Here is a 19,776-nt window from a genome sequence, read left to right as displayed (position 1 = left end):
GTCCAGGGGCCCATGATACCAAAATCCGGCCCTGACTACTCTATTCTATCTGAGCACATACCAGTGATGCCAATCATAATACTGAGGCTTAAGCCAATTCAGACTGCTGTGCTTCTGTATGTCAAAGTGCAGAATATAATATTGGATAGAAAAAAATGGGTTGAGAGTATTAGGAGGTATGTAAAATAAAGTAAATCTGCTGAAGATTAAGCTTGAAGAAGGTACAGTGAAGTCTCGGGGAGACAGTTGTGTGTTTTACAGACGGGTAGCAAAATGTGAGTTTGCTATTACTGATGGACACATGTCAGACACGAGTATTAATAGTCTTTGACTTTAAAACCACCTGGCTAGCCAAATAAAGATCAAATAATTTGCCCTTCAATTAGCATGGCATGTCTTCTCTTTGTTATGCACAGTTGCTCACTATGCTATGCCTTATTTTTTCTTTGATTTGTTTCATGTTTAATCCATGAACAAATGTGTCCCATGTTTTATTATATTTCACCAGAGATAAATTCCATTGGATTAGACAAAAAATAGTCAGTTCTGCAAGCGGTTATGTTTCTATTTTTAAGTACATTTTTAACAAATATATTTTAGGGGTTTAAAGTTTAAATCATTTTAACACAAAAATAAGACTTGTTTAGAATATTAATCATGTCCACACTGTTATGGGTAATACAAAAACAAGAGACCAAAAAAATCAATAAACTGCTAAATTGATGTTAAATCTCACATTCACCATAAGCATTACAGATGCAGCATTGTGCTGTAAAATGAAATGTGTTTATTTTGGATATCATGGGGTGATCAGTACAACCCTGCTTCACTTCCCGTGCCTGGGTAAAGCTAATAAAAGCTTGCCAAGTTAACAGAAAAGTAATACCCAGTAGAATTTGTTATCTCTGTTTTGAGCGCATTCATTGTTTTGCATGAGAAGTTTTAAAATGCTTAGCTTGGACAGAGTGAACCACGTTAAGTTTATACGTCCTGATTGGGGAAGCCAAAGGATATACAAATAAAATACTGCCCTCCTGGTCCAGGGGTTAATACATGTTTGGCTTCTTGGATTGTTTTACAATCACTACCTGTATTTGTGTGGCGTTGGCTCTTTGGGAGTAGATTTCCCTTCCCATGGATTTTTACCATGCCACTGCAGTAAGGATGTTTGTGGGAGAATTCCTGTTTTAGTCATGGTTTTCAGTAAATAGTTTACACAATAAGGAATTGGGATATCACTTTTGTAACACTAGTATTTGTTAAGTGTGTTGTATTGTATTGGCAATGCATTTCAAAAGTAGTAAACAATAAAAAAAGATCACTTTTTCATTTTCTAAGGGATAAACATTTAAATAAGCATTATGAGACCTTTTTTAATTATTGTGCTGTGGTTATAAGGTATTTACGTATTAAGGTCAAATATGATGTTATAAGTCACACTTTTTGGAATTAGTTTATATTTTCATCCTTGAAATGATCAATGTGAATATCACCTCACTGATATAACCCACTTACTGATCAGTTCCTGCTGTCACGCCAACAGTAAACCAAAAGCTCACTAGGTAAGCTGTGGAGACTAACTAGGCAGACTGGAGACTGAAGATTTGTAATTGAGATTAAACATTGGGCTGACTTGCCTTAATAGTTTATGGTTAGCTTTTAAACAAACAGATGCTTAAAACTCCATTCTTTCCAAGTTAGTTCATGGGCTGTAATGTCACTTTTTTTAAAAACACTAAGGGTATCAACTTAGTCTGTCTCATCATTCTATTGTTGTGTCAAACATAATACATCAACGATCCAAAAGTTCACAAGTCTTTTTGTTCTTTAAAGCGTCTCCCATGAATGAACAACACAATAACCTTTTCGAAAAAGTGCTTAGTAAACTTGAACCAAGAAATTAAAAACGATCAATTGTCCCCTCCAGTTCATTCAGGGCAAGCAATGGAAATGGCGCTTCCTTTTAACATGGTGGGATTATTGCATAGGGTTGAACAATGATGTCTGGGACAAATAATGTCACATTGTTCACAAGCTTAGAAACTTACTTGAAAATCACTTTCAGGCAAATTCTATTTAAAAGCGCTTTGCCATGTTAGCAGACATATAGCAACAAAAAAAAAAGGAAGAAAAGATCAATTGTTCTGTACAATCTGTGAGGAAGTGGAGATGGTGTTTCCCATTAGGTTGGTGGGCTAAAACAAACATAGAGAGGAAAAAAGAGCACAATAGGTTAGCACACAGAGGAAGAGAGTGGAGGGGGCAGAACTGTTGCGGGGGGCTGTGAACAAGCCTCAACAGCACACTAAACCCTATTCCAAATATGATTTCACTTGTGTGCTCATTGCCAACCCCAGAATATAATGTTGTCAGCGGATACCAACACCTTGACTTGTCTACAGCCTTCACACAATTGCCATTGTCTGGACTCACCCTTTCCACCAACCTCTCATGTGTTTCTGACCTGAATAATGCCTGTCAAATGCTAGATATACAGCTGCTGTGGCTCCCATGTCAATGGTACACACTTTGTTTCATGATAACCTTAGCCACCAAGGTGGTTTTATCAGTCGAATGTGATAAAGTACAGGGTGTCACCTGCTGTGGATATAAAAATAGGTTGCACTGCATGATCAAGTGTCTAAATGATTTTATTTTTCACACATACAGAGCGATTGTTTTCCGAGAGATTTATAGCTGCAGTCGCGCTGATATTAACGTTTTATCGGATAAGCCTGGTCATAGCATTCCTTATTCTGAATCTGCACCTCAGCTGTGATACATGAAGTGGGGCTATCACCCAGTTTGATATTATACAGTACATTTTTGCTGAATAAATCAATTGTTGTAGCTGCGTAAAAAAAGTGTTTTCTGTGTTTTATAGGACTATTTCGGAACTTGAAAACACATACATCTCCTGTGTGTTAATGTTTAATATAAATAAACATGTGCCTTCATTCAGTTTTCTCTCTGCCACTGAACAAACATTTCTGGATGGGATATTTCAAATAAAAGCTTATGAGTTTTTTTTTTATTTATTTATTTATTTTTTTTAGTATATACGATTATATTGCATTGCATTATATTCACATGGTTTCTAAAATGTGTTTTATACTTAATGGCTTTACTGTTTTAGAAGCAGAATTCTGTAAAAAGTCTCTAGATTTGGCATCTCCATTTTGAACCTGCCTCCATTGAACTTGATTTGTGAAGACAACTTCATGTGACCAAAAAGAGGCAGTGGGTTTTTAAATAAACAATTTTATGAGTGATATAGTACATACAGACACATTTATTATATATTTTTGTTGAGTTTTTTTGGCCATTGGGACACTGGGAGAATATAACAATGGACTCTGAATGAAGCATGATGTATCGTATATTTGAGACTCTTGTCTGACAAATCTGACTGACAGATAGACATCGAGATATGACAGTCATTTCAGATAATAATATTGGTACAAAGGTAAAGGCACATTTACACTGTGGAATAAAATATGTTTTACTGTATAGTATAAATTCGATAACAAATTATTCAAGACAATAATTGAACTGATCCTTCTTTCAATGTTTTTTCATTGAACTCGTAATGGAAGGAATAGTGGATGGATACCAAAACCAGCAAAAGACTAATTAACTTATTCACACCATTAAACCAACAGAACACAACAGCAAATTTATATAATTTAATTACGAAAAGCAGTAAATGGAAGTCATTATATAAAGGTACACACTTTACAAATGGCAGAGCTGCTGTCCAAGCTGTTCTGAAATCAATATGTTAAAGTGTTACTGAACAGGCTGTAGAGTTTAAAACACAATTCATTACTTTCGCTAGCTTTCTGCTTTGTTGCAAGCTGTTTACTAAATCGACAGTGACAATGCATGAGATTGTCACTATTGATTTAGTAAACAGCTGACATGAACGTCACTGTCCTCCACAGAAGGTGGCAGTATTTGAACGACAGGTTACTGCTAATGAGGTGAGCAGGTACATCTTGATTCCTGCTCTCTTTAGTTTGCGGTCTCAGATCCACTCTCGCAGCTATTTTCAAAAACAAGTCAGCTTTATTAAACCACTCTGCAGGAGGCAGGTCTCTCCAAAATGGAAATGCCTGAGAGTGCAAAACACAGAAACACAAACTCCTTTTAATAAGTAAGGTACAAGTGTTCATAATTTAAAAAAAAGCATGCATGTAAAACTCATCATTACAAACAACAATTACATTTTACTCAATTGTACATTTCTGAACATAATCTGTTTGATGTAACTAGGACCGTGCTATTAAAAATAAAGAGGGACTTCCTGTTCCCCCTTGTCTTGTGTTACATCATCATTCTAGACCAGGCCTGGAATGAATGACAGATTGTTCTTCCTTATATTTAAAAATATAAAGAAATTGAAATAAGTATACAAATAAAAGGGAACAGTTGTTCTGGCCAGTACTTGAAGAAAATAATATACATTGTGAATATTACAAAGAGAAAAACATTCCCTTTATTATACCATGTTAAGAAATTAGTGGCAAGACTGCAACAGATAGAAAAACATTTGATAACAGTGTTAAAAGTGACTGAAGATGACTGCTCCAGTACATGTCATATACTGAATAGAATTTTTGGAAAGTGAATATTAAATATGTAGAATGTATTCATCCATAACTTTAAAACAACTTACCGTATAACAGGTTTATCGACCTCAACTGCGTTACTGTAGCTTTTAATACTACTGCATCTGTATATCACTAAAGATGCTTGGAAACCTAGACAGGGTTTTTTGGTAGACTTTAAGGTTACATTTCAGATGTTCTACATTTGTGTTTGAGATCAAAAGTCTGTAAATTAATTTAACTGCAAACATTTGCTGGACGCCGAGAGGTTAATAAGATTGGCGGGGGTGGTGGTGTGTGTGTGTGTGTGTGTGTGTGTGTGTGTGTGTGTGTGCTAGGTCAAGTTTAAAACACATTTGCTCATCATAGGATTATAGATGAAAACTCATGTTGGCAGATTATTTGATCCAGTACAACATGAAGAGTCAACGAGGGACAATAATTAATTTGAGACATTAATTCAATCTTACTGGCAGAGGAGAGAAACCCCAGTAAAGAGAGAAGTTCTGAGTAGACATTGTGACCAATATGAACTGAACCAGGGTCCATGAAGGTCTTCTTATGAAGTAGGTGACAATTGGTAGCTCTGGAGGAACGAACAGGACCCAGAGCAGATGTCAAGGAACACAAAGTATGGGAACAACAAGTAGAATAGTTTCCCTCAGAAGTTTGGTGGGCCAGGGGTCAATGGAGCAGGTGGTATGGTATGTCTCAATTGGCATAGCATCTTAGTGGCAGCTGTGCCAGTGATCCTGAATTTATCCTGGTTGGATACTGTGCATTTACCAAATGCTGACAGAAATAGGAAGTAATGTAAATGGAAAAAATTAAGCTTGACCTGGTAGATTTTGTGAGAAAGAATACAATCAACAAAAAGTATAAAACACTAACAGCCATCAAGACTTTCACTCACCTCTGAACACCATTATAATTATGACACAGGTAATGTCTTTGCAAAAACCAAGCAGGGTTTTCTTTCCAGCTACGTGCTTCAATACATGCTCTTTTGAATATGGCCGTTTGCTATTCATTCAGCTTTTGTAAAGCTTCTTAGCTGGTGGCATATTTGAATGTTCCCAAGTGTCCTTGTGTTTTTGTGGGAATGTGATTTATTAAAGAATTTTCCATTCCAGAAAGGGAGTTGAGACAGAAATTACTTTAAGGAGAATAAAGTTTAAAATTAACCTACAATGTACACGTAAAAACAAAAACAAAAAATGGAAATGTGAGACATAAAATGTAAGTTTGCCTCAATAGCTAGCTTGTAAAATATCAAAGATAGATCTTGGAAAGTCACTTGACCTCTTTATTTTTCAGTGTCCATCTACAGTAGACCAAGGGCGGACACTATATTTTGTCTATGTTGGGCTTGGGAAAATCATATGTAAATAAACACTATGTAAGTTTAATTTATATTTATCCATGGTTAAAGGGTTGTTTCCTACTAAACACTTATAATGTAGACACACTGGTGGTAACAATAGTAAACATAAAAACGTTGCACAAAGACTCCATTTTGGAAATACTTTTGTTAAGAAGTTAAGCAGTGCTGAGTTTGCAGTGGCACAAAGGCATACAGCAGGCATGTCAGGTATAATATGTTTAGAGTTGAATTCCCTATACAGTATTACCATGTATGTGATATTTTTGAATTTGAAGTCTATTTGTTTATATCTTCCAGTCTGAACAGAACATTTTATTGGCAGAGGAATATGAAGGACCGACTGGTGTAATATTAGAATAAATATTGATAAGAGGTACACAGATAGTGCATGTGTATTAAGAAAAAATAAAGTACTGTGCCCTAGTATTACAGCTTCTATTCAGAACTGTTATCAAGAATGAATCAGTTCATATCCTCATATTTGAATTGCTTGTTCTGTGCAAGTACTCATGATACACCTCTTCCTGTATTTGTTATTTTCTATACCAGGGTGGTGGTCCTAGCTACAGTATTTTAGAAACACTTTACTATGCTTGACTTTGCACGTTTCCTAATCTGATTAACTTTGTTGTGTTGTTGGTCAAATGTACTATGTTTGAAATACTTACATTTGAGCTTCGAATAATTCCAGCAGCTAACTTAAAGTGAGTGGAGTTTTCCCTTTTGAAATGTATTTTAGAATTAAGAAATAAACAAAAGCAAGTGAAGGGGAACTGAGGGTAAAATAACCGATTTTCCTATTGCTCACTTGCGACCCTACTAGCAGTTTCGCTGTCACAGACTACCTGGACTGCAGCCCCGCTCAAACCTTTATAGCCTTGGGCCTGCCCCCACCTACAGTAAGTGCAGGTCCATCCATTCACTCAGGCTACTCCAACATCCCACGACTCAGCCACTCACTTTGTATGCTTGACTAAAAGCCCTCCCCCATGAAACACAACAATAGAACGACCCCCCCCCCCCCCCCAATCTAACAAAACACTCACCACCCCCCTACATACAATCCCCTTCACCCCACAGTCCAAACTACCCTGACCACTCCACTTCCCTGTGTGGTGCAGTGGTTAAAGAAAAGGGCTTCTAACCAGAAGATCCCCGGTTCAAATCCCACCTCAGCCACTGACTCATTGTGTGACCCTCAGCAAGTCACTTAACCTCCTTGTGCTCTGTCTTTTGGGTGAGACATAGTTGTAAGTGACTCTGCAGCTGATGCATAGTTCACACACCCTAGTCTCTGTAAGTCACCTTGGATAAAGGTGTCTGCTAAATAAACAAATAATAATAATAATATTATTATTATTTATTTCTTAGCAGACACCCTTATCGAGGGCAACTTACAATTGTTACAAGATATCACATTATTTTGACATACAATTACATTATTATTTTTTTTTTTTTTTTACACATTATTTTTTTCACATACAATTACCTATTTTTACAGTTGGGTTTTCACTGGAGCAATCTAGGTAAAGTACCTTGCTGAAGGGTACAGCAGCAGTGTCCCCCATCTGGGATTGAACCCACGACCCTCTGGTCAAGGGTCCAGAGCCCTAACCACTACTCCACACTGCAGGCCAATAAATATGACCTACTCATATGACCTTGTTAGCTTCTGACCTTGATTGGTTAGTCAGCACTGGAAAAAGATACATGAAATTGAGAATCGTAAATGGCAAGTCCTGGTGATGCTGTGTAGAACCCATGTCATTGATTTCTATATGGAGCTGATCCCCCATCTGTTGGGGAAAAAGTGTTACTGCAGACCAGCAGGGTAAAGCTTGTTTTAGAAGTGCTCATTTACATACTGTGAATGAGTTCATGGTGAACTGGGATTATTTCATGGTTATTTCCTTTGTTTCTTTTTTTTATTGGGGAGAAAGATTAAATGGCAAGCCCACTGGATAAGTAAGAATGGTAATTTTGCAGGAAATCATTATGGCTGCAAAATCTGGAATCCCTGTGCTTTATTTAGTTCTCTCTGCCCGTGTAATACCACTGTATGTCTGCAGTATGTGACCGTACAGTCAAACCTTCACAGTATTATTATTTTATTTCTTAGCAGACACCCTTATCCAGGGCGCCTTACAATTGTTACAAGATATCACATTATTTTTACATACAATTACATTATTTTTTACACATTATTTTTTTTACATACAATTACCTATTTATACAGTTGTTGTTTTTTTTACTAGAGCAATCTAGGTAAAGTATCTTACGCAAGGGTACAGCAGCAATGTCCCCCACCTGGGATTGAACCCACAACCCTCCAGTCAAGAATCCAGAGCCCTAACCACTACTCCACACTGCTGCCCTGTATACTTTTAAAGCAGTCTGACAACTGAAACAGTTGTCCTTAGGTTTATGACAACTAAGCACGTGCCTTTCCCATTGTAATACATTTATATATATATATATATATATATATATATATATATATATATATAACCTGTGAACGTATAGACTTCACAGTGGATTATAATTGATCCTTGTGACAACTGCCACTACAATCTTTAATTTCTATTTTAAGACAAAGGTTACAATATAGATAGTATGTATCAGGTTAGTTCATCTTTTTTTTTGTAAGACCTGTACGAGAAGAACAGCAATGTAACTGTAACCCTATAAGATGTTTTAGAGAGAACAGCTGAGAGGACTTTGATCCCACAAGCCCTGTGAGGGGACCTTGAAGCACCCCCACTCTGTCAGCAGGGTATTATATATATATATACATACACACACACGTGTCAAGGATCATGTGGCATATACTGTAATTTTCTAACATTTTTTTGACTGTCATTTTCAAACATGCACTTGTGAATAATGTGAATAACAGAGCATCCTTTGGTTCCATCGCTTGTGTAAAACACAGTAAAAACACTGCAACACGTGTATACTGTGCACCAATATAACGTGCAAAACATGCAGAAGCTCTCCAGATATTTAAAAAGGGGGTGCATTATACTCACAGACTTACAATAAGTTACTTGTTAACTAGAACTAAAAACAAAGTTATATCATTCAATTCTCTTAAGCAATCCAGTTGCTTATTTTATCGGCTTGTAAGATTAACATATTTTCCAAAAATAGGAGTTAATTACAGACTGCAGTAAATGCTTTATATGGCAAAAAGGGTCCCAGGCACTCGAAACAGTGCATTTGTTTGTTTGATATTTTACATTATCTATTTTATTTATTTATTTTTTTAAATGTGACTTTTTTTTTTTTTTTTTGGCAGTGTAACTTTGTTCCATCCCCCAGTACATGGCCTAATCTTACAAACTCTTATGTTGTAGAGCCTTTAACCTGCGGGGGCAGTGTGTATATGTATGTATGCAATGCACTCATTGTACAGTGATTCTGTGTTTGTGTGGAACAGAGAGTGAGCGTAAATTTGTAAAAGAGACCTCAAACCTTTGGTGACCTCTACCTTATTCACTGGACAGTAATCAGCTTCATTTAGATATACTTCCTGTAGATAATCTAGACCACTGTTGAACTGACACGTGTGGTGAGACCTACAGTACTACCAGCTTGATATGACCACACTCAAAAACAGGCTGTTCAGACTTGGAATTGGTGTGAGGATGTGTTGCTCACAAGAGCCGTGTGAACATAATGCTGGAAATAAAGAAATGTTAGAGAACACAGTGCAGCTGTTAATTATCGAAAATGCGAACTAGAAATTTCATGGATCTGCAGCTGCAGTTTTATTTGTTTAAGACATAGGTCTAAAATAAGTATCCTTGAGGAAGTCTGGAGACCAAAACAAAAGTAACATATAGTGCATTGATATGGCACTGTGGGTGCTGACATTGATGCTGTCAACATGTTCAATAATATGGGGTGTAAACAGGAAAAAGGGAATGTCGACACAATCAAATGCCATCACCTAGTGTATTACCAGCAGGCATTCAAGGTCATGTGGTGAATGAGATAATGTTAAATAAGCAGGTTACCTGACTAAATCAAAGCCAGACATTTCTCGGAAAAGGACTATTTACATAAGAGGACACGCATCATAAACAATACAGAACAAGGTTTTTTTTTTCTTATATGTTACATGGTAGATAGCTAAGTCAAATAGTGTTTTTTATTATTATTGTTTTGTTCAAAATATTATATTTTCTATTTCCATCAATTATTAAATAAATTAAATGAAAAGCAGATTTCTTTATTTTTTCATTGTGGACATTCATCATGTCTCTGTTGTGAGGCTGACAAACAAATCTTAACTTTTTAAAGGATGATGTTCTGTTGCGTGCTAATATTGTCTCTTTGTATTGTCTGTGTGTGGATTACCCAGGAATAAAGAAACCTTATTCCTTTTTTCCTTGTTTATTATCTGAATGAGTTAAGGTACTGGAAATCAATTTTAGTTCATCCAAGTTAATAGCAGTAGTTATTTGTAATGTGTTGGACATTTTGTTAATATTAGGCAGGGTGGGTGGGTCACGTCATTAGGCATACAAAGGAGGTGTCACATGTTTGACAGTTTCAAAAAAAGAAGTGTGAAATTGGTTGAAGCAGATTGATGAGGGTTTGAGACTAAACAGCTTCTACTGTATACGACACAGTGATAAGTCTATGACTGTGCAGTCAGAAATAATTGGTCCCTATTTTCATCCAAGTTGTTTTATGCCATCCTACAGAAGCATTGATACCCATAAAAGAATGTCAGTTTCCATGGGGGCAGGGCAGTGGGTGAGTATTTAGCTTGCCTTACATCGCCAGCCAACGTCTCCAGTGCTTTCAATTCACCACATACAGTAGCAACAATGTACTTTTCTTCATGGAAGTAAACACTGCAATTACAAATACCCTAACTATCATAAGAACAGCCTCCTTTGTGCCAGTATTTATTAATAGTCACTTTATTTAAATCCAGAACTTGCACATCTAGAACATACTGCCTTGGCACATGGTGGTACAGACCTTCCGCATGCTGCTCCCAGCCCCTGCAGCATTCTGCTGCTGTCATGAGTGCAGATTAAAAAGGGGGAAACTATTTTATCAGGTCCCTTGCAAGGCGAGGGAAGATGAGATAAGAACGTGTTAAAAGTTAGTGAGGTGCCGTTGACAAGAAGGAGAGCTCCGGCCACACGTCCAGCAATCATGTGGCTAGATCCAGTGTAGTGAGCACATTGGAGTTGGCTCTACATAAAAAAAGGTGTGAATCTCATTTACTCTTTGCAATAAAAGTGTCTTCCTGCTATCCAAATGCTACATAACACCAACATCAACTTTACAAGAACAATTACAAGACAAACATTATTATTATTATTATTATTATTATTATTATTATTATTATTATTATTATTATTATTATTATTATTAATTAATTAATTAATTAATTAATTAATTAATTAAACCTCAGAACTTTCCTCCACCAATCAGAAAGCTCCATCTAATGGCACTGCTAACAGAGCAGAATATCAAGTTTTAGTAAAACAAAACGATAGTAAAACATTCAAAAGGTAAATTAATCTGCAACTAAAAGATAAACAAAGATAAAACAACAGCAGTGTCTAATCTCAATAATAATAATAATAATAATAATAATAATAATAATAATAATAATAATAAAGATTTGCTGGCATTGTCTTGTTGAACTTGCCTGTAGGGCTGATATTTTCTTCATGTAATGTTATAATGCTGCTGTTAGAAAATGTTAATTCCAAATCTATAATGTAACTTTATTTATAATACACATTACATAGCTCTCATGACTGGCATGTCATTTTAAAAAGAACAGTTCTGCAGCAGAGTGGTATTTCTCAGAGTGTGTACATACAGTACAGCTATTTTCCATTACACTAATTATTTCCAAAAATGTAGTTTGAATGTGAGACATCAAACAGAAACTGCAGTGCTGGTTATCTTTTCGGTAACACTTTACATTAAGAGCCTCTAATTACTGTGTATTTCCATAGTAGTATATTCATGTGTACTCACACATAATTACAATGTAATTATGCATTGTTACACTTTACGTAATGTGTTAATATTTTTGCAAGACATAACTCTAATCCTAACCGTAACCCAAAATCTAACCTTAACCCTAACCCTAACCCTTTTCTGATACATGGTGCAAAAATATTTATACAATAAGTACATTATAACCGTGCATAATAACATTGCAATTATTTGTAAGTACACATGTATTTATTAGGTAGCTGCTATGCAAATACACAGTAATTAGCGCCACAATGTACCATGTGTTACCATCTTTACACTGTGTTACCATCATTTGAAATTTGTATACAATACTGTTTACAGCTATCCTCCAGCGATGTCAGCTGTTTTCCAGCCAAATATGGCTTGTTTTGAAAGCATCTAATGGTTCAATATTGTCTAAGGCCATTTAGCTATTTTTATAATATGTTTTAAGAGAGAGCACGAGCACGAGCACGAGCAAGAGCACGAGTGAGAGCAAGAGCAAGAGCACGAGCACGAGCAGGAGCAGGAGCAAGAACAAGAGCAAGAGCAAGAGCACGAGCAAGAGCAAGAGCGAGAGCAGGAGCAAGACCAAAAGCACGAGCGAGAGCGAGAGCAAGAGCACGAGCGAGAGCAGGAGCAGAAGCACGAGCAAGAGCAGGAGCAAGAACAGGAGCATGAGCAAGAGCACGAGCACGAGCACGAGCAAGAGCAAGAGCACGAGCAAGAGCATGAGCACGAGCAAGAGCACGAGCAAGAGCAAGAGCACGAGCACGAGCACGAGCAAGAGCACGAGCAAGAGCACGAGCAAGAGCACAAGCAAGAGCAAGAGCATGAGCAAGAGCACGAGCAAGAGCACGAGCACGAGCAAGAGCATGAGCAAGAGCAAGAGCACGAGCAAGAGCACGAGCACGAGCAAGAGCAAGAGCACGAGCAAGAGCATGAGCAAGAGCAAGAGCACGAGCAAGAGCATGAGCAAGAGCAAGAGCACAAGCAAGAGCAAGAGCACGAGCAAGAGCACGAGCAAGAGCACGAGCAAGAGCAAGAGCACGAGCAAGAGCACGAGCAAGAGCAAGAGGACGAGCAAGAGCACGAGCAAGAGCAAGAGCACGAGCAAGAGCACGAGCAAGAGCACGAGCACGAGCAAGAGCATGAGCAAGAGCACGAGCAAGAGCAAGAGCACGAGCACGAGCACGAGCAAGAGCACGAGCAAGAGCACAAGCAAGAGCAAGAGCACGAGCAAGAGCACGAGCAAGAGCACGAGCAAGAGCAAGAGCACGAGCAAGAGCACGAGCAAGAGCAAGAGGACGAGCAAGAGCACGAGCAAGAGCAAGAGCACGAGCAAGAGCACGAGCAAGAGCACGAGCACGAGCAAGAGCATGAGCAAGAGCACGAGCAAGAGCAAGAGCACGAGCAAGAGCACGAGCAAGAGCACGAGCAAGAGCAAGAGCATGAGCACGAGCACGAGCAAGAGCACGAGCAAGAGCAAGAGCACGAGCAAGAGCACGAGCACGAGCACGAGCAAGAGCATGAGCACGAGCAAGAGCACGAGCAAGAGCACAAGCAAGAGCACGAGCAAGAGCATGAGCACGAGCAAGAGCACGAGCAAGAGCACGAGCACGAGCAAGAGCACAAGCAAGAGCAAGAGCACGAGCAAGAGCACGAGCAAGAGCACAAGCAAGAGCAAGAGGACGAGCAAGAGCACGAGCAAGAGCAAGAGCACGAGCAAGAGCACGAGCAAGAGCACGAGCACGAGCAAGAGCATGAGCACGAGCAAGAGCACGAGCGAGAGCACGAGCAAGAGCACGAGCAAGAGCACGAGCACGAGCAAGAGCAAGAGCAAGAGCGAGAGCAGGAGCAAGACCAAAAGCACGAGCGAGAGCGAGAGCAAGAGCACGAGCGAGAGCAGGAGCAGAAGCACGAGCAAGAGCAGGAGCAAGAACAGGAGCATGAGCAAGAGCACGAGCACGAGCAAGAGCACGAGCAAGAGCATGAGCACGAGCAAGAGCACGAGCAAGAGCAAGAGCACGAGCACGAGCACGAGCAAGAGCACGAGCAAGAGCACGAGCAAGAGCACAAGCAAGAGCAAGAGCACGAGCAAGAGCACGAGCAAGAGCACGAGCACGAGCAAGAGCATGAGCAAGAGCAAGAGCACGAGCAAGAGCACGAGCAAGAGCAAGAGCACGAGCAAGAGCATGAGCAAGAGCAAGAGCACGAGCAAGAGCATGAGCAAGAGCAAGAGCACAAGCAAGAGCAAGAGCACGAGCAAGAGCACGAGCAAGAGCACGAGCAAGAGCAAGAGCACGAGCAAGAGCACGAGCAAGAGCAAGAGGACGAGCAAGAGCACGAGCAAGAGCAAGAGCACGAGCAAGAGCACGAGCAAGAGCACGAGCACGAGCAAGAGCATGAGCAAGAGCACGAGCAAGAGCAAGAGCACGAGCACGAGCACGAGCAAGAGCACGAGCAAGAGCACAAGCAAGAGCAAGAGCACGAGCAAGAGCACGAGCAAGAGCACGAGCAAGAGCAAGAGCACGAGCAAGAGCACGAGCAAGAGCAAGAGGACGAGCAAGAGCACGAGCAAGAGCAAGAGCACGAGCAAGAGCACGAGCAAGAGCACGAGCACGAGCAAGAGCATGAGCAAGAGCACGAGCAAGAGCACGAGCAAGAGCACGAGCAAGAGCACGAGCACGAGCAAGAGCATGAGCACGAGCACGAGCAAGAGCACGAGCAAGAGCAAGAGCATGAGCAAGAGCACGAGCACGAGCACGAGCAAGAGCATGAGCACGAGCAAGAGCACGAGCAAGAGCACAAGCAAGAGCACGAGCAAGAGCATGAGCACGAGCAAGAGCACGAGCAAGAGCACGAGCACGAGCAAGAGCACAAGCAAGAGCAAGAGCACGAGCAAGAGCACGAGCAAGAGCACAAGCAAGAGCAAGAGGACGAGCAAGAGCACGAGCAAGAGCAAGAGCACGAGCAAGAGCACGAGCAAGAGCACGAGCACGAGCAAGAGCATGAGCACGAGCAAGAGCACGAGCGAGAGCACGAGCAAGAGCACGAGCACGAGCAAGAGCACGAGCACGAGCAAGAGCACGAGCAAGAGCACAAGCAAGAGCACGAGCAAGAGCATGAGCACGAGCAAGAGCACAAGCAAGAGCACGAGCAAGAGCACGAGCAAGAGCACGAGCACGAGCAAGAGCACAAGCAAGAGCACGAGCAAGAGCATGAGCACGAGCAAGAGCAAGAGCACGAGCACGAGCACAAGCAAGAGCACGAGCAAGAGCACGAGCAAGAGCACGAGCACGAGCAAGAGCATGAGCACGAGCAAGAGCACGAGCAAGAGCACGAGCACGAGCAAGAGCACGAGCACGAGCAAGAGCACAAGCAAGAGCACGAGCAAGAGCACGAGCACGAGCACGAGCAAGAGCACAAGCAAGAGCACGAGCAAGAGCATGAGCACGAGCAAGAGCACGAGCAAGAGCACGAGCACGAGCAAGAGCACAAGCAAGAGCACGAGCAAGAGCAAGAGCACGAGCAAGAGCATGAGCACGAGCAAGAGCACGAGCAAGAGCACGAGCACGAGCAAGAGCACGAGCACGAGCAAGAGCACAAGCAAGAGCACGAGCAAGAGCATGAGCACGAGCAAGAGCACGAGCAAGAGCACGAGCACGAGCAAGAGCATGAGCACGAGCAAGAGCACGAGCGAGAGCAGGAGCACGAGCAAGAGGACGAGCACGAGTACGAGCGAGAGCAAGAGCACGAGCGAGAGCAAGAGCACGAGCACGAGCGAGAGCAAGAGCACGACCACGAGTACGAGCGAGAGCAAGAGCACGAGCACGAGCGAGAGCAAGAGCAAGAGCACGACCACGAGTACGAGCGAGAGCAAGAGCACGAGCGAGAGCAAGAGCAAGAGCGAGAGCAGGAGCAGGAGCAAGAGCATGAGCACGAGCACGAGCACGAGCATGAGCACGAGCGAGAGCAAGAGCAAGAGCACGAGCACGAGCACGAGCGAGAGCAGGAGCAGGAGCGTGAGCAGGAGCAAGAACAAGAGCAAGAGCAAGAGCAAGAGCAAGAGCACGAGCACGAGCACGAGCACGAGCACGAGCGAGAGCAGGAGCAGGAGCGTGAGCAGGAGCAAGAACAAGAGCATGAGCAAGAGCACGAGCACGAGCACGAGCACGAGCACGAGCACGAGCAAGAACAAGAGCGAGAGCAAGAGCACGAGCAAGAGCGAGAGCAGGAGCACGAGCACGAGCACGAGCGAGAGCAGGAGCAGGAGCATGGGCAAGAACAAGAGCAAGAGCAAGAGCACGAGCGAGAGCAGGAGCAAGAGCACTTATTGCCAGTGACGGGACTGTTTTACTGTTTGCTGTAAATATACATAAACCACAGGAGACCTACAGACATATTTGAAATACAGTGTACAATAGGTTTGCTTATTTATTTCAGTAGCCTAATATGTTATTATTGCACACATGGTTATATCCAAGGTAATATTAACACACATTTATATGCAAGACAGAGATACCAAGGGGTGGCTGTCCTAAAGAGTGAGATTCACAGCCCCAAAGAGTGAGATTCAAGGACAATAAGAGACCTAGGTGGCGTGTTAGGTCATTGCTTAAGACAGGGACTCTCATCTTTGGTCCTTGGTGACATCCATTTTAAAACAAACTTAATCGTTTGTTTTAAAATGTACACTGATTAATATTGCATATGAAACTCTTCAATCAGCTAAAATAATTAATATTTAACCCTCAGTAATACGGTACAGTTTGCAGGCACATGCTACGTACAATCAGAATTTGATTTATATTTTATCAGGACAATTGGCAGCTTTAACTTAAATAATATACATAATAAGAAACTTGTGTACTTGCTGTTCATAAGCCACTTCTCTCACGCGACTTTTAAGAACATATTCTGTGGTAGAAAGGTATAAATTGGCAAAACCGAACATGCAACACAATTGTTTTGTTTTGCATTGGGACAGTTTATAAGTATAGAAACTACCATGCAAATGAAACCACTGCATTAATGAGGTGTGGAATAAATAAAAACATGTGTTATTATTTTCTTTAAATTAGTGTTCAAACTATTTTCTTGTAGGGATCAGCTGTTTGCACAAAATCTCACCCAGAGTATTCCGACCTAGAGTTTATGCACGTGTGCAATTGTTTCAAATGTAGCGTTCTATAAATTAGAAATGTACTTTTAAAGTTTGCCATCTGACATCACAGTTAGCAAAAGCATCAAGTACAGTAAACACTCGTAGCGCTTGGTGCTGATAAAATCACTGATAGGTTGAAAACAAGAACGCCCGCCCTTGCACATTATTGCTTAGTGCCAATTGGTTGAAACGCTAAATACCAGCACCCGCATGGCAATACAAGTGGCTGAACAGTTGCTCGTCTCTCCTCTCACAGGCTCTTAATGTAGTAAGTCATTTGAAGTCTTTTCTATTTGATTAATCTACATGCACCAGAGCTGCCAGATGGCCAGTCTGGGCCTGCTTACTGGTGTAGAAAGCAAATGCATTCATTGATAAAGGACACACAAGGAGGACAAAACAACCAGGTTGAAATGTTCTTAAAACAAAAAACAAAACTAAAATAAATTATCATGTGATTTTTTGGAGTTTTCAGCAGGCAGGTTTTTGAATAAAACTGAAAACCACTTCCTATCACGCTAATGCTCTATGAATACAGCCTTTTGTATCCATGTTACCCAAACAGCCACTGGAAAAGTACAGAAAATTCCCTTATCTAACCATGTATCACATCTCCACACTGGTGACATGGAATATTTTAAAATAGGAGCAAAATATGCATATCAAGAAAAAGACTACCAACAACACTGAAGATTAGAAATCATTTTCCCTCACATTATAAAGTTAAAAGTGTATATATTTATTTAGCGCCTTTTACACAGTGTCCCGAAGCACTTTACAATACAATAAAATCAACAACAAGAATACAGTAGAATTGAACACAGAGTTCAGAAAAAATAGTAAGACTGATAACAAGAGAGGAGTAAAATAACAGTTATTAAGCAATAATCAAAAGCAATAATCAAAAGCAACACAAATACAGTGAAAGAAAAACATACAGTAAAATTAATAAAAAAAAGAGAGGAGTACAATTACCATATTAATAGACTGATACATAGAATCAGGACTCAAAAGCTAATCTAAAAAAAAAAAAACTCTGCTGGCACTCTAGTCCACAATCTTGGTGCATTATAGCTAAAAACTCTTCTGCTCTCTCTTTGTCTTACAGTCTTTGGAATAGCCAGAAGGCCAGCATCAGCTGACCTTAGAGCATGGACAGGTGCATATGGGCACAGGAGCTCTTTTAGATAGTCAGGATCCAGACCATGGAGCACCTTATAAGTCAGCAGCAAAATCTTAAAATCAATTCTAAAACATACTGGAAGCCAATGAAGTGCAGCCAACACTGGAGTTATATGAACATTTTTCTTTGTTCTACTTAGCACCCTGGCATTTTGAACAAGCTGCAAACAGAATAAGGCATGATTTGGTAGCCCAGATAACAGAGCATTGCAATTATCCAGTCTAGATGAAACAAATGCATGAATTAGCTTCTCAGCATCAGACAAGGATAGAAAAGACCTAATCTTGGCAATAGTACGTAAATGACAAAAATACATTTTAGTGACATTACAAACATGAGCCTCGAAACATAAATCTGAGTCAATTGTAAATCCCAGGTTTCTGGCCTTGGATGTTATATTTGAATTATATTTACCAACATTTATTTTTATGGAATTTGCCAGCTCCAATTGATGCTGAGAACCTAACAGCAAGACGTCAGTCTTACCTGCATTTAATTACAGAAAATGTTGGGACATCCAGCTTTCCACCTCCGACAGACATTCAATTAGGGTGGAGACAACTGATTTATCCCCAGGTTTTACAGAGATGTAAAGTTGTGTGTCATCAGCATAACAATGAAAATGTACGTGATATTTACGGATAATCACGCCCAATGGTAGCAAGTATAAGGAGAATAATAAGGGGCCAAGAATAGGGCTGGATGGTTGCTACCAAAGTCACCTCCATTATTTGTATGAATTTGTCATCTGAATTAGTCTGTGAATAAAACTATTTCAACTACTGCTATTGTGAGAAAGTAGAAAACAGAAACAAAGGGAAAATATTTTGGTTGCAATTTCTAGCTGATTAATGACCTAAAAACTGCCAAATGTAAAAGCCCCAATGTATTTGATTATTAGATAGTAGTTTATGTTATTAATTTAGTTTCCAGTTGCATGTTGTGTTGTAATCTTGCTGTGTCTGAAGGTGCTCTGTGGGAGATTTAATAAAGAATATATAGATAATTGGGATTATTGGGATCTATTGGTATGCAAAATAACAGGACGTGGTCAGACTCAGAGTGGCAGGGGCTGACTTTTTATTAAAATGTAGGACCGTAAAAAACAAAAGTTAACAGCACTTACTAGCTATAGAGTGTACTTGGAGACAACGACCTCCCTAGATAGTAATAAAACCTTTATTATGAGTATCTGCTTGTGCACTTGATGTGCCCTATCACATCCATAAATCCATAGGCATTTACAGTACATAGTTATGTGCATGCATACATACAAACTGCGCATGCTTACATGTATAACAATGTATAAAAAGGAATGCATGGTGACAAAGTACTACTGAAGCAATACAATGAGAGTACAATTCCATCTTTTCCTTGTTCATGAATCAATGAATCAAGCACTGCTTGTTATTAATGAGGCCCACACTGGAAACTC

The sequence above is a fragment of the Acipenser ruthenus genome, chromosome 9 (genome assembly GCF_902713425.1).
Source record: "Acipenser ruthenus chromosome 9, fAciRut3.2 maternal haplotype, whole genome shotgun sequence".
NCBI lineage: Eukaryota > Metazoa > Chordata > Actinopteri > Acipenseriformes > Acipenseridae > Acipenser > Acipenser ruthenus.
Note: the sequence above shows the minus strand (reverse complement) of the source record.